At 47.0% G+C, this 16,084-nt stretch overlaps 1 long non-coding RNA gene across 4 annotated transcripts; it reads right to left on the reverse strand.

Moving 5' to 3' along the window:
- Window positions 1-1,104: 1,104 nt before the first annotated feature.
- Window positions 1,105-15,857, reverse strand: LOC132535434 (uncharacterized). Of its 4 annotated transcripts, none has more exons than XR_009547227.1 (5): window positions 15,368-15,857; window positions 13,675-13,775; window positions 6,641-6,797; window positions 2,463-2,556; window positions 1,105-2,139 (listed from the first exon to the last, which is right to left on the reverse strand). It is a non-coding gene; the product is annotated as an uncharacterized LOC132535434 (long non-coding RNA). The 4 variants fall into 4 exon arrangements; XR_009547228.1 differs by having other exon boundaries at window positions 1,105-2,110; window positions 6,641-6,774; window positions 13,684-13,775; window positions 15,368-15,854; XR_009547226.1 differs by having other exon boundaries at window positions 1,105-2,131; window positions 6,641-6,774; window positions 13,684-13,775; window positions 15,368-15,854.
- Window positions 15,858-16,084: the final 227 nt, after the last annotated feature.

The raw sequence follows: 16,084 nt of genomic DNA on the forward strand, positions 1-16,084 counted from the left end.
CAACAACAGTAAAACAACAAGGGCAACAAAAGGGAATAAATAAATATTAAAAAACATTATTTCATTTAAAGAAATTAAAGAAAAAGAAACTGAAGGTAAAAAGTGACATTCTGGCTCTCAAGATGGTGCCTTCGGGCTGTGTCTGTTGCCTCCCCAGGACCTATCAGGCATCTCTGGGTGGGTTGCACAGCCTTCCTTCCTGCCGTGTGCAGAGGCCCACCCATGAGTGCTTCTCCTGCAGCCAGCAGAACAGGCCCAGCAGGCCCAGCAGTTCCCCTTTGAGCCTCAGATGACCCCAGGTGGGGCGGGTGTGTCACACAGAAGCAGGGGGAGGGGACAGAGGCCCCAACTGCTTTGTGTCTGCACTGAGCTCGGCAGCAGGGCCCATCCATGCGGCCCTGTGAAGTTTCAGCTCTGACTCGATTGTGGCTTCTGTTTCTTCTTGTCTTTTTTATATTTATTTCCTCTTGTTGCCCTTGTTGTTATTGTTGTTGTAGTTATTGTTGTCGTCTTTGTTGGTTAGGACAGAGAGAAATGGAGAGAGGAGGGGAAGACAGAGAAGGGGAGAGAAAGACAGACACCTGCAGACCTGCTTTACCGCCTGGGAACCGACCCCCCTGCAGGTGGGGAGCCGGGGGCTGCAACCGGGATCTTTACGGGTCTTTGCGCTTTGCGACGCCTGCGCTTAACCTGCTGCGCTACAGCCCGACTCCCTTCTCATTATTTTCATGTTTGTCATCTCCGGGGCTCTGCTGTGTGGGGCTGAGAGACAACGGCAGAGCACAGCACTGAAGCTTCCCGCCCTGCTGTGGGAGGCGGGCTCCCACCTGGCTGCACACACGTGAAGCAGTGCACGTGATCCATCCACTTCTATTTTGTCAGCTCTCCTTGGCAGACTCTTTTTTTTTTTTTAAATTTTCTTTATTGGGGAATTAATGCTTTACATTCAACGGTAAATACAATAGTTTGTACATGCATAACATTCCCCAGATTCCCACATAACAATACAACCCCCACTAGGTCCTCTGTCATCCTTCATGCACCTGTATTCTCCCCACCCACCCACCCACCCCAGAGTCTTTTACTTTGTTACGATACGCCAATTCCAGTTCAGGTTCTACTTGTGTTTTCTCTTCTGATGTTGTTTTTCAACTTCTGCCTGAGAGTGAGACCATCCCATATTCATCCTTCTGTTTCTGACTTATTTCTTCTTCTTTTTTTTTTTCAATTTTTTTTTTTTTTTTTTTTACCAGAGCACTGCTCAGCTCTGGCTTATGGTGGTGTAGGGGATTGAACCTGGAACTTTGGAGCCTCAGGCATGAGAGTCTCTTTGCATAATCATTATGCTATCTACCCCTGCCCTGTTTCTGACTTATTATTTCACTTAACATGAATTTTTCAAGCTCCATCCAAGGTCAGCTGAAAACGGTGAAGTCACCATTTTTCATAGCTGAGTAGTAGTCCACTGTGTACATATACCATAACTTGCTCAGCCACTCATCTGTTGTTGGACACCTGGGTTGCTTCCAGGTTTTAGCTATTACAAATTGTGCTGCTAAGAACATATGTGTACACAGATCTTTTTGGATGGGTGTGTTGAGTTCCTTAAGATATATCCCCAGGAGAGGAATTGCAGGATCATAGGGGAGGTCCGTTTCTAGCCTTCTGAGAGTTCTCCAGGCTGCTCTCCACAGAGGTTGGACCAATTGACATTCCCACCAGCAGTGCAGGAGGGTTCCTTTGACCCCACACCCTCTCCAGCATTTGCTACTGTTACCTTTTCTGATGTATGACATTCTCACAGGAGTGAAGTGGTATCTCATTGTTGTCTTTATTTGCATTTCTCTGACAGTCAGAGACTTGGAGCATTTTTTCATGTGTTTCTCGGCCTTTTGGATCTCTTCTGTGGTGAATGTTCTGTCCATGTCCTCCCCCCATTTTTGGATGGGGTTATTTGTTGTCTTGTTGTTGAGTTTGGCAAGCTCTTTATCTATTCTGGTCATTAGCCTCTAGTCTGATGTATGGCATGTAAAGATCTTCTCCCATTCTGTGAGGGTCTCTTGGTTTGGGTAGTGGTTTCTTTTGCTGTGCAGAAGCTTCTTGGTAGACTCTAGATTGGGCCCAGCAAGTCCTGCCAGCCTGGTCGTTCCACTTCTTGGACCCCAGCCCCTCTGCCCCCAATCTATGTCCCCCTCTGCCCCCCAATCTATGTCCCCCTCTGCCCCCCAATCTATGTCCCCCTCTGCTCCCCAATCTATGTCCCCCTCTGCCCCCCAATCTATGTCCCCCTCTGCCCCCCAATCTATGTCCCCCTCTGCCTCCCAATCTATGTCCCCCTCTGCCCCCCAATCTATGTCCCCCTCTGCCCCCCAATCTATGTCCCCCTCTGCTCCGAGCAGCCCCTGCTTCCCCCTGCTGGGCCTGCCTGGAACAACCACCCACCTTTAAAGGAATTTATTTACCTGCCATCTCAGGGAGAGGCTTGTCCTTTGTCCTGTCCCTTCCTCCTGGGGAGACTTTGGAGCAAGGAGTGTCTGTTTAAGCCTCAGTTTTCTCCTGTGGAAAACAGGTGTTGGAGGGGCCGGTTGGACCAGCTTCCCCGCGTGAGCTGTGGTTCCACTAGAGGGCAGGCCAGCCAGGGCAGAGCACACTGTGAGAGAGCTGAGCTCTGCTCCGAAGCAGGACAGACAAGCTGTGTGTCAGTGCCGGACAGGCCACACGCCCCAGGGATGGATGGCAGCAGATCATAATGCTACATAGTTCTACTCTCTCTGTTTTAATTTAATTTATTTTATTTGATAGGACAGAAAGACATTGAGTGGGAAAGAGAACAGAAAGGGAGGCTGGGTGGTGGAGCACCTGAGAGACCTGGGTTCGAACTCCCAGTCCCCACCTGCAGGGGGAAAGCTTCGTGAGTGGAGAAACAGGGCTGCAGGTCTCTCTCTCTCCCTCTCTCCGTTTCTGGCTATTCAATAAATAAAGATAATATATAATAAAAAAAACATTTAAAAAAAAAAAAAAGAAAGATACCAGAAAGGGAATGAGAGAGAGAGAGAGAGAGAGGAAGACATCTGCATTACTGCATCACCACTCATGAAGTGGGCTTGAGCCCAGGTCCTTTTGCAAGATAATACATGCACTTAACCGGCCCTTAGTTCTAGTTTATTTTTAACTATTATTATTATTTTTTTAGCAGAGCACTGCCCAGCTCTGGCTTATGGTAATGGGGGGATTGAACCTGGGGCTTCAGAGCCTTAGGCATGACAGACCTTTTGCATAACCATTATGCTACCTACCCCGCTCTCAAGTTCTACTTTCTAATGGATGTACAGTGAAAACCAGCAGAGACTTCAGTGTGGTTTTCTGATTAGCACAGCACAGGACTACAAGTTGCCAACTAGGAATTCAAACCTCTTTCAACACTTTGCTTCTAAAAATACAAGTGGTGCTGTGGGGGCTGGGGGGATGGCTTACCGGTATGGTACCTGCCTTACACGAAATTCCTTAAAATATTAATTTATTTATGAGAACAGAGGGGGAGAGAGAGAAGCAGAAATCACTCTAGTATATATGATACTAGCAATCAAAATCAGGATGTCATGCTTGAGAGCCCAATACTCTACCCAGCATGCCACCTCCCATCTGCCATGAATGATTCTTTAAAATTTCCTTGTGGGGGGGGGGCAGCGGTTAAGTTAAGCACACGTGGCGGAAAGCACAAGGACCGGAGTGAGGATCCAGGTTCGAGCCCCTGGCTCCCCACCTGCAGGGGAGTCGCTTCACAAGTGGTAAAGCAGGTCTGCAGGTGTCTGTCTTTCTCTCCCCCTCTCTGTCTTCCCCTCCTCTCTCCATGTCTCTTTGTCCTATCCAACAACAATGACATCAATAACAACAACAATAATAACTACAACAATAAAACAACTAGGGCAACAAAAAGGAATAAATAAATAAATATTATTTTTTAACTTTTTAATATTTATTTATTTATTCCCTTTTATTGCTCTTGTTGTTTTATTGTTTTTTTTAATTTATTTCTTTATTGGGGAATTGGTGTTTTACATTCAACAGTAAATACAATAGTTTGTATATGCATAACATTCCCCAGATTCCCATTTAACTATACAACCCCCACTATGTCATCTATCATCCTTCCACAATAGTTATTGATGTCGTTGTTGGATAGGACAGATGACAACGATGACATCAGTAACAACAACAATAAAACAACAAGGGCAACAAAAGGGAATAAATCAATAAAATAAAAAATAAGTTAAAAAGAGAGAGAGAAAGGAGGAGCTACCAGAGCGCCACTCCACCAACCGTGTCGGCCCCGCAGCGCCGCCCATGCGGCCCCTGTGATGCCGGTGACCCAGTCCAGGCACCAAGCACGTTACGGTATGAGCTCTGCCCGCTGAGATATCGCCCAGCTCCCCTCTTTCCTTAAAATTATTTTTCTTTTTTAAAAAAATTAATTATCTTTATTTATTTATTGGATAGAGACATCCAGAAATCAAGAGGGAAGAGAGTGATAGGAAAAAAGACAGAGAGATACCTGCACACTGCTTCACCACTTGCAAAGCTTTCCCTCTGGGAAAGGTGGGAACCTGTGGTTCGAATTAGGGTCCTTGCTCATAGTGCTTGAGAGTCCAGTGCTTTGTCTAATGCGCCACTTCCCGGACCACGTCCTTGTGCATCGTAACATGTGCACTCAACCAGCTGCACTTCCACCTGGCCCCTAAATTACCTTTCTATATTTATTGGATAAAGACAGCCAGAATCATGGTCCAGGAGGTGGTGCAGTGGATAAAGGATAAAGTATTGGGAGTCGGGCGGTAGCGCAGTGGATTAAGTGCATGTGGTGCAAAGCGCAAGGACCATCATAAGGATCCCTGTTTGAGGCCCCAGCTCCCCACCTGCAGGGGAGTCGCTTCACAGGTGGTGAAGCAGGTCTGCAGGTGTCTGTCTTTCTCTCCCCCTCTCTGTCTTCCTGTCCCCTCTCCATTTCTCTCTGTCCTATATAACAATGACACATCAATAACAACAACAATTAAAAAAAAATAATAAGGACAACAAAAGCAAAAAAAAAATAAAAAGAATTTTTTTTTAAAAAAGGATAAAGTATTGGACTCTCAAGCAAAAGGTCCTGAGTTCAGTCCCTGGCAGCACATGTACCAGAGTGATGTCTGGTTTTTTCTCTCCTTTCTCATTAATAAATAAATGCAGTCTTTAAAAAAAGAGAGAAAGAGTGCCAGAAATCAAGAAGGAAGGGAGAGAGAGAGAGAGAGAGACCTGCAAAGGAGAGAGAGAGAGAGAGAGAGAGAGGGAGAGGGAGAGAGAGAGACCTGCAAAGGAGAGAGAGAGAGAGAGAGAGAGAGAGAGAGAGAGGGAGAGGGAGAGGGAGAGGGAGAGGGAGAGGGAGAGGGAGAGAGAGAGACCTGCAAAGCTGCTTTACCATTCACAAAGTTTTGCCCTTACAGGTGGACAGGTGGGGACCAGGGGCTTGAACCTAGGTCCTTGTGCTCTGTTAGATATGAGCTCAGCTGGGTACACCACCACTCAGTCCTACCAGCCCCCACTTTTTAAATTTTTTTTTCCAGAGCACTGCTCAGCTCTGGCTTATGGTGTGGTGGGGGATTGAACCTGGCACTTTGGAGCTTCAGGCATGAAAGTCTCTTTGCATGACCATGATGCTACCTACCCCCAACCCAGCCCCCTCTTTCTATGCTTGTAGTATCTGGCAGGTGTGTGCAGAAAACGACTGTCTTGCAGCCTTCTAACAGAAACCCTGAGAGTATTTTTCTTTGTTCACTACAATTGCCCCTTAAGTCTGGAGGGGTGAGCTACTTCACAGCCTGTCCATGCTGTCCACACCGGCGGCCAGTTTCAGCTGACATCAGGAAGCTCTCGGGGCTGTAGACAGAGCAGCAGGAGCCCTTCTTTTAGTCAGCTTTTCAGTCATAAAGCTAGTAGCTTAAGCCCCACCTGTCCAAATCTTGCATCTCTCTCAGGAAGTTCTAAACTCGGGCAGGAAGCTGACAACGGTATTTACAAGCCCCTAAAACTCTAGATCATCTCAGAAAATATGGTGCTGCTCAAAGTCCTATTTACTTATTTATTTATTTTATTTTCCCTTTTGTTGCCCTTATTGTTTAGCATTGTTGTGGTTATTTTAAAAAATTTTAATTTATTATCTTTATTTATTGGATAGAGACAGCCAGAAATCAAGAGGGAGGGGGGGTGATAGAGAGGGAGACAGAGAGACACCTGCAGCCCTGCTTCACCACTTGTAAAGCTTTCCCCCTGCAGGTGGGGACCGGGGGCTCGAACCCGGGTCCTTAAGCATTGTAATACATGCGCTCAACCAGCTGCGCCACCACCTGGGCCCCGTTGTGGTTATTGATATTGTTGTTGTTGGATAGGACAGAGAGAAGTGGAGAGAGGAGGGAAAGACAGAGAGAGGGAGAGACAGACATCTGCAGACCTGCCTCACTGCTTGTGAAGCGACTCCCCTGCAGGTGGGGAGCCAGGGCTCAAACGGGGGTCCTTACTCTGGTCCTTGTGCTTTGCACCACGTGCACTTAACCCGCCCGACTCCCTCAAAGTCCTATCTGTTGGCTGGCTGCCCAGTTCACAGACATACCTGACTGCCTGTCAGGCGCGACCTCCATGGCTTCCTTCACTGGCGAGGTTTGCTACCGAGGCCTGCTAGATTCCACAGAGTGCGCCCAGTGACGATCTTCATTCTGTGCAAGCTCACCTCCTGCAAACAGGCATCTGGAACAGCAAAGATGCAGCAACTTTATTTTTTGACAAGAGAAGTCAAGAGAAATGTGTTGTGGTCCAGGAGGTGGCACAGTGGCTAAGGCACTAGACTCTCAAGCATGAGGTCCAGAAGTTCGAGCCCCGGCAGCACATGTACCAGAGCGATGACTGGTTCTTTCTCTCCTCCTATCTTTCTCATGAATAAAGAAGAAAGAAAGAAAGAAAGAAAGAAAGAAAGAAAGAAAGAAAGAAAGAAAGAAAGAAAGAAGCTATCATGGGAGGGGGTGGGATATGGAGATTGGGCGGTGGGAATTGTGTGGAGTTGTACCCCTCCTACCCTATGGTTTTGTTAATTAATCCTTTCTTAAATAAAAAAAAATCTTTATTTATTGGGTAGAGACAGCCAGAAATTGAGAGAGGAGGGGAGATAGAGAGGGGAGGGGTCTGTAGTGCTGCACTGGGCTAAGCTCATGTACTACGAAGTGCAAGGGGTGGTGAAGCAGATTTGCAGGTGTCTATCTTTCTCTCTCCTTCTCTATCTTCCCCTCCTCTCTCCATTTTTCTCTGTTCTATCCAATAAAATGGAAAAAATGGCCAGTGGATTTGTAGTGCTGGCACTGAGCCCTAGCGATAACCCTGAAAGCAAAAGAGAGAGAGAGAGAGAGAGAGAGAGAGAGAGAGACTGAGACTTACAGCACTGCTTCACCATTTGTGAAGCTTTCTCCCAGCAGGTGGAGACTGGGAGCTTGAACCCAGGTCCTTGCACATTGTAACATATGTGCTCAACCAGTGCACCACCTCCTAGCCTCTGGTTTTCTCTCTCCTCCTCTGTCCCTCATGCTATTAAATACACGGAAATATTAAGATTCAAGAGGAGGTGACAAAGATTACTGGGCAGTGTTCTAAGACTCTGCTGTGCTGCCGGCCTGGAACCCGGAGGCAGGACAGGAGCAAGGGGGAGGCTGCGTGTTGTCTGGGTCAGCAAAGCCATCTGGAGAGCCACGGGGAAGAAGAAAGAACAGACTAGAATGGAGGGCGGTGGCGGTGCCAAGAGAATCCTGCAGCTACAAGGAGCTACTCTTGATTAGGAACTGAGTGAAAAGGTGGGCATTTGGGGGAGCAGCTGCTACCCATAGGGAAGAAATTAAGTACAGGTGGGTCTATCGTGAAGAAGACTGAGTGGGTCTTAGCAACATATTCATTTTTCTGTAAGTTTTGAAAAATGAAGTTATGGGGCCGGATGGTGGCGCACCTGGCTGAGTTCAAGTCCCCGGCTCCCTACCTGCAGGGGAGTCGCTTCACAAGAGGTGAAGCAGGTCTGCAGGTGTCTGTCTTTTTCTCCCCTTCTCAATATCCCCTCTCCTCTCAATTTCTCTCTGTCCTATCCAATGAAACCGGGATCTTTACGCCGGTCCTTGTGCTTTGAGCCACGTGAGTCCTTGTGCACCAGGAGAAGTGGACTCATAGCGCAGACACGGAGCCCCCAGTGATAACCCTGGAGGCAAAAAAAAAATTGAGGGGGAGACACCTGCATCACTGCTTCGCCACTCACACACAGTCAAAACTTTCCCACTGGCGGAGGGTAGATAGCATAATGGTTATGCAAACAGGCTCTCATGCTTGAGACTCCAACGTCCTAGGTTCAATCCCCCCCCACCATAAGCTAGAATGAACAATGTTCTGATAAAGAAAAAAAACAACTTTCCCCTGAAGGTGGGGGCTGGGGGCTTGAACCTGGGTCCTAGCACTTTTTTTTTTTTTAACCAGGTCAGCTCTGGTGGTGCAGGGGGATTGAACCTGGGACTTTGGAACCTCAGGCATGACAGTTTATTTGTATAACCATTATGCTATCTATCTATTTGTTGTCCTTATTACTGTTGTTGTTGGATAGGACAGACAGAAATGGAGAGAGGGGAAGAGAGAGGGGGGAGAGAAAGACAGACACCTGAGGACCTGCTTCACCACCTGTGAAGCGACCCACGCCTGCAGGTGGGGAGCTGGGGACTCAAACCGGAACCTTTTTTAAAAATTGTTATTTATTTGATAGAGATAGACAGAAAATGAGACAGCACCTGCAGCATTACTTCACCACTTGTGAAGCTTTCCCCCTGCAGGTGGGGACCGGGGTCTCGAACCCAGGTCCTTGCGCACTATAATGTGTATATTCAACGAGGTGTGCCACCACCTGGCCCCTCAAACCAGGATCCTTACGCCAGTCCTGTGCTTCATGCCATGGGTGCTTAACCTGGTGTGCTACTGCCAGGCCCCACCCCCTCTTTTTTTTAAAGATTTTTATTTATTCATGGGAAAGATAGGAGGAGAGAGAAAGAACCAGACATCACTCTAGCACATGTGCTGCCAGGGATCAAACTCAGGACCTCATCCTTGAGAGTCCAAAGCTTTATCACTGTGCCACCTCCCAGACTAGAGGCCCTACCCCTTTTAAAAAATTATATATATATATCAGTCTTTTTAATTTTATTTATTCTCTTTTGTTGTTTTATTGCTGTAGTTATTGTTGTTGTTATTGATGTCATCGTTGTTGGATAGGACAGAGAGAAATGGAGAGAGGAGGGGAAGACAGAGAGGGGGAGAGAAAGACAGACACCTGCAGACCTGCTTCACCGCCTGTGAAGGGACTCCCCTGCAGGTGGGGAGCCGGGGGCTCGAACCAGGATCCTTACACTGGTCCTTGCACTTTGTGCTGCTTGCACTTAACCCACTGAGCGCCTGACTCCAGAAAATTTTATATTTTTTATAGCCACCAAGATTATAGCTGGGGCGTGGTGCTGGCACTATGAATCCACCACTTCCCATGACCTACCTGTCTTTCTTTCTCTCTCTCTTTCTTCCTTCTTTTCTTTTCCTTTCTTCCTCCCTTCCTTCCTTCCTTTCTTTCTTCTTTCTAATTGTTGTTGTTGTTTTGTTAGATAGGACAGAGAGAAATTCAGAGAGGATGGAGAAATAGAGGAAAAGGTAGACACCTGGGGCGAGGGAGATAACATAATGATTATGCAAAGAGACTCAAGCCTCTGGAGTCCCAGTTTCAATCCCTGCACCACTGTAAGCCAGAAAGAAAGAAAGAAAGAAAGAAAGAAAGAAAGAAAGAAAGAAAGAAAGAAAGAAAGAAAGAAAGAAAGAAAGACACCTGCAGATCTACTTCATTGCTCGATAAGTGGATCCCATGCAGGTGGGGATGGGGGCTCAAACCTGGATCATTACCTCACCTTTGATAGTATGTGCACTTAACAGGTGCACCACCACCCAGACCCTCTTTTTTTTTTGCCACCTCTGTTGTCACCGGGGCTTGGTGCCGGCCCTGTGAGTCTACTGCTTCTGGCAGTCATTTTCGTGTTCATTTTCTATTTAATTAGGATAGTAACAGAGAGCAGGGTGAGGGGGTGAGGGGGTGAGGTAGAGAGGGAGAGGGAGAGTCCAAATGGTGGCACACCTGGTTAAGCATATATGCTCAAGGAACCAAGTTCAAGCTCCCAGTCCCCATCTGTAGGGGAAACTTCATGAATGGTCTTTTTGTCTAACTCTCTGGCCCTCTCAATTTCTCTCTGTTGTATAAAAACAGAGTTTTATAAAAAGAGAGAGAGAGAGAGAGAAAGGGAAATAGAAAAAGATATCTAGGGAGTCGGGCGGTAGCGCAGCAGGTTAAGCGCACGTGGCGCAAAGCGCAAAGACCAGCATAAGGATCCCGGTTCCAGCCCCCGGCTCCCCACCTGCAGGGGAGTCACTTCACAGTTGGTGAAGCAGGTCTGCTGCAGGTGTCTCTTTCTCTCCCTCCTCTCTGTCTTCCCCTCCTCTCTCCATTTCTCTCTGTCCTATCCAACAATGACGACATCAATAACAACAACAATAACTACAACAATAAAAAAAAAAAAGGGCAACAAAAAGGAAATTAAAAAAGTGTTTAAAGAAAAAAATACCTGCAGACCTGCTTCACGACTCATGAAGCCTTTCCCCCTGAAGGCATGGAGGGGGGGCGGGGCTTGAACCCGGGTCCTTACACGTGTGTGCTCAACCCAGTGCATTTCTGTTCTCAGTTTCTCTCTGTCTCTATCCAAAAGATAAAAAACAAAAGTAAATAAATAGGTGTGTGTGTGTGTGTGCCTCCAGGATTATTGCTGGGGCTTGGCGCCTGCACTATGAATCCACTGCTCCTGGGGGCTGTCTTTCCCATTTTGTTGCCATTGTTGGATAGGACAGAGAGAAATCGAGATGGGGGTGGGGGGTGAGGGGGGAGAGAAAGACAGACACCTGCAGACCTGCTTCACAGTTTGTGAAGTGACCCCCCTGCAGGTGGGAAGCTGGGGGCTTGAACCAGGATCCTAAAGCCAGTCCTTGAGCTTTGTACCATGTGCACTTAACCTGTTGCGCTACTGCCCAGCCTCTTAAAGGTTTCTGTTTTTGTTTTTTAAGTATATTCAGAGGGCCAGAGACATTTCTCATAAGTAGGGTGAGTGAGTGCCTTTGCCAGTGGCCGAGCTGGAGTCCTGACACCATCTGGGAGTTGTCATGGGACCAGAGAAAGATTCAGTGCTGGTGTCTCCTCCTTTCCCTCTGTTTATCTGATGGAAAAGCAGCCCTCTGACCACAGATAGTCTGCGTCACTGTGCAGCTCGAGCCTAGTGGAAGCACCCCACACTGCAGTGCGCACGTCTAAAAGCCCCACTTCCTTGCATGAACGCCAGCAACTGTGTGTTCATTGATTACAACGTCTGTTTTGTTTTGCTTTACCAGAGCACAGCTCAGCTCTGGTTTATGGTGGTGCGGGGGATTGAACCTGGGACTTCGAAGCCACAGGCAAGAGAATCTCTTTGCAGAGCCATTATGCTGTCTACCCCCACCCTCTGTCTCTCATTCTTAGAAAAATCTGGCTCGGGTGATGTAGCGGTGGCGTGAAAACTCAAAGCCCTGGGTTTGTTCCCAGGCACCAAAATGAAATAAATAAAAAAAAGGTTATCAGCTGATCATCTTAAGTTTTCCAAGATACAGGGAGTCGGGCGGTGGCGCAGCGGGTTAAGCGCAGGTGGCACAAAGCATAAGGACGGGCATAATGATCCCGGTTCGAGCCCCCGGCTCCCCACCTGCAGGGGAGTCCCTTCACAGGCGGTGAAGCAGGTCTGCTGGTGTGTGTCTTTCTCTCCCCCTGTCTGTCTTTCCCTCCTCTCTCCATTTCTCTCTGTCCTATCCAACAACGATGACATCAATAACAACAACAATAATAACTACAACAACAAAACAACAATGGCAACAAAAGGGGAATAAATAAATAAACGAACCGGAGTAAGGATCCCGGTTCGAGCCCCCGGCTCCCCACCTGCAGGGGAGTCGCTTCCCAGGCGGTGAAGCAGGTCTGCAGGTGTCTGTCTTTCTCTCCCCCTCTCTGTCTTCCCCTCCTCTCTCCATTTCTCTCTGTCCTGTCCAAACAACGACAACAACAACAACAACAACAAGAAGACAACTAGGGCAACAAAAGGGAATAAATAAATAAATATTTAAAAAAAGAAAAAAAAGAATCTCTCTCAGAAACTCAGTATTCTGTCCTATTATTGATACATTGACATAGATCCCCAAAGGAAGATTATCCTCCAAGGACAGAACAGTTTGTTTTTTAAAGATTTATTTATTTATTTTGAGAGGAGAAAGAACCAAAGCATCGCTTTGGCACATGTGATGTGAGGGGTCAGTCTTGGGATCTCATCCGATACTGGGGACTGAACTCAGAACCTCATGCTTGAAAGCTCAGTGCTTTATCCATTAGCCTCCCAAGGGTGCAGAACAGTGGCATCTGTTTAGTTACTTATTTGTCTCCAGCGTTATCGCTGGGGCTCGGTGTCTGCTCTACGAATCCACTGCTTCTGGAGGCCATTTTCTCCCTTTTGTTGCTCTTGTTGTTGTTATTATTATCGTTGTTACTGCTATCATTGTTGTTGGATAGGACAGAGAGAAAATGAAGAGAGGAGGGGAAGACAGACACCTGCAGACTTACTTCACCGCTTGTGAAGCGACCCCCCTGTAGGTGGGGGCCCAGGGGCTCAAACCCAGATCCTTATACCAGTCCTTGTGCTTCACGCCATGTGTGCTTAAGCCGCTGTACTACCTCCTGGTCCCTTATTTGTTTGTTTGTTTGTTTGTTTGTTTATTTTTGACCAGAGCACTATTCAGCTCTGGCTTATGGTGGTGTGGGGGATTGAACCTGGGACTTTGGAGCCTCAGGCATGAGAGTCGTTTATTTATTTTTTAAGATTTATTTTTATGAAGGACAAAAGACTATTCAAAGCACAGCTCAGGACATACCGCAACGCCAAGGACTGAACCTAGGCCCTTGGACATGCAAGTCCTATGTTCTAAAGTACTGAGCCCTAGGACAGTGTGTATTTCTTGCTACTGTTCCTTGTCCCCCAGCCCCACACCCCCCCCCAAAAAAAAAATGAATGACCTTGGGCTGAGGAAAGGACTGAACAATGGACATGTTAAGTACAAATTTACCTGAAAGTGAAACGCACAAGAGGCTGAACCTTTGCCCATCACCCCCCTCCCCAAACAACAACAGATGCTAGAAGCAGCGAGAACACAAGTAATGTGACCCGAAGCCAAGGTCAACGTCAGGGGTTAGCACAGAAAGGAAAGCCTGAATGTGCATGTTTTCAGGTATGCAAACTACAGTCTTGTGCAGCCCATGACCTCGTGAGATGAGAGCAATGTCATGAATGTCACAGTAAAGTTAGGTATTAACACAAAAGTGCTAAAGTCAGAGAATGCTTCTCAGAGGAGGTGACTCACTCACTGGGCTAATGTATTCCGAGCACCTGCTGAATGGCAGGGCCCAGTTAGTTGAGTTACACAGTGCTGAGTAGGGTGGCAGTACCCCTGGTTTTCAGAGCCCCGGGGTTTCTAGACAGTCTTTACTGAGGGCACGCTGGTCTCCAGGATCTCTGTACAGGAACACAGCTCCATCTTTCCCCAGACAGGTGTCAGCGCATCACACAGGAGCGGTTTCTCTGTAAACAGACTAGCGTGTGTGTACACACAATGTGTACGCTACTGGGAAGTGTGACAAGTACACAGACCACTGCATCTGCCGGCAAGGGCTGTTAAGGAAGGAGGGATGCTGTGAAAAGTAGCAAGCTGACACGATCATCAGTAGGTCTGGGGTCTCGGGCGGGGGGGAGGCTTCTCTGGGAAGGCAGCTTTGCAGCTGAGGTCCCAGGGGTGATTCAGCAGAGCGCACAGCACGGCAGGCAGAGATCTGCAAGTTCGTGTTTAGAGGAGGGGCAGTGTAAGTAAGATCCCCTCCGATGAGCAGAGGGATGAGGGGGTCTGGTTTGTGCAAAGGCACGAAAGTACAAGTGTGACAGGTATGAGGAACTCCAAGTAAACCAACCGCTCAGGCTCAGTCTGGGAGCCTGTAAAGGTGGAAACACCAGGAAGTGGGGGGGGGGGAGACAAAATACGAGGAAGATGGAAAAGGAGGAGACTAGACATTCAACTCAGTATGTGCTGAGCATTCGCCATGTGCTTAGTGATATAGTAGGGGACTCCGAATTCTGAGGAGGCTCTTCCTCTCAGTAAAATCAAATCTAACTGCACTGGTAGAGGAACTTCCTGAAAGATAAACATTATCTGAAAGAAAATCTTTCAGAGAATACACCCTACCTCATTCTAGAATAAATTCTGTAATCATAGAAGGATGAATATGGGATGATCTCACTCTCAGGCAGAAGTTGAAAAACAAGATCAGAAAAGAAAACACAAGTAGAACCTGAAATGGAATTGGCGTATTGCACCAAAGTAAAAGACTCTGGGGTGGGTGGGTGGGGAGAATACAGGTCCAAGAAGGATGACAGAGGACCTAGTGGAGGTTGTATTGTTATATGGAAAATTGAGAAATGTTACGCATGTACAAACTATTGTATTTACTGTAAAACATTAATTCCACAATAAAGAAATTAAAAAAGAAAAAAAAATCTGTAATATTGTACTTTGTTTCCCCTTTTCCCTGGAGAGTCTGGGTGTGTACAAATTCACCATTCTCAACGGCCTTTCCATTCAGATAGAGAACAGTGAGAGGGAGAGACAACACAGCCTCAAGCTTCCCTGGATGTCACAGCACCTTAAATGTGGTGCCAAGGTTTGGAGGCACACACCCTCCTTAGCAAGCTCTCAAAACAGTAACATTTAATTTTTTTGTTAATGTTTATTTATTCCTTTTTGTTGCCCTTGTTTTATTATTGTTGTTATTAATGTCATCATTGTTGGATAGGACAAAGAGAAATGGAGAGAGGAGGGGAAGACAGAAGGGGAGAGAAAGACAGACACCTGCAGACCTGCTTCACTGCATGTTAAGCGACTCCCCTGCAGGTGGGGAGCTGGGGGCTCGAACCGGGATCCTTCTGCTGGTCCTTGCGCTTTGCGCCACATGCACTTAACCCGCTGCGCTACCACCCGACTCCCCCTATTTTAGTTTTTAATCAGAGTATCATCATATCACATGCAATGTTGGGGACCAAACTCGGGACCCCATGCTTTTAAATACAATATTCTAGCCACTGTGCCAACCCCTAGATTGCCCAATGCTTTTCAATAGCCTTACCTCTTTCCTGTTAAGGCACTCAGACAGAAGTCAGACATTATTCAAGGTATTAAGCGTGTGAGTGCTTGCTTTAATCTCAGAGATAAACCCCACGAAGTTGATTGGGCTGCTCTGCTTAGGCCGTCCTTGAACCTCTCACTGGAGGAGTCTGACAATGAAAAACAACGTAAGCACAAGCTCTAGCTACCAAAAGCCTTGTCCTAATTTGGGTGCAGTTCTAAGAATGCTCACTGGGGATTTACTCAGCTGGCTCTGTGTCTGCGAGTGACAGAATGTCACAGCCTTTGCATTTTCTTTTCTTTTTTTTTATATTTTATTTATTTCCCCTTTTGTTGACTTTGTTTTATTGTTGTTGTAGTTATTATTGTTGTTATTGATGTCATTGCTGTTAAATAGGACAGAGAGAAATGGAGAGAGGAGGGGAAGACAGAGAGGGGGAGAGAAAGACACCTGCAGACCTGCTTTACCACTTGTGAAGCGATTCCCCTGCAGGTGGGAGCCGGGGGCTCTAACCTGGATCCTTTCGCTGGTCCTTGAGCTTTGTGCTACCTGTGCTTAACTCTCTGTGCTACCGCCCGACTCCCCGACTCCCTCTTTTTTTTCAAGATTTAAAAAAATATTTATTTATTTCCTTTTTGTTGCCCTTGTTGTTTTTTTATATTTATTTATTAATGAGAAAGATAGGAGGAGAGAAAGAACCAGACATCTTCCTGGTAC

This window comes from Erinaceus europaeus, chromosome 22 (genome assembly GCF_950295315.1).
Source record: "Erinaceus europaeus chromosome 22, mEriEur2.1, whole genome shotgun sequence".
In the NCBI taxonomy this organism is placed as follows: domain Eukaryota; kingdom Metazoa; phylum Chordata; class Mammalia; order Eulipotyphla; family Erinaceidae; genus Erinaceus; species Erinaceus europaeus.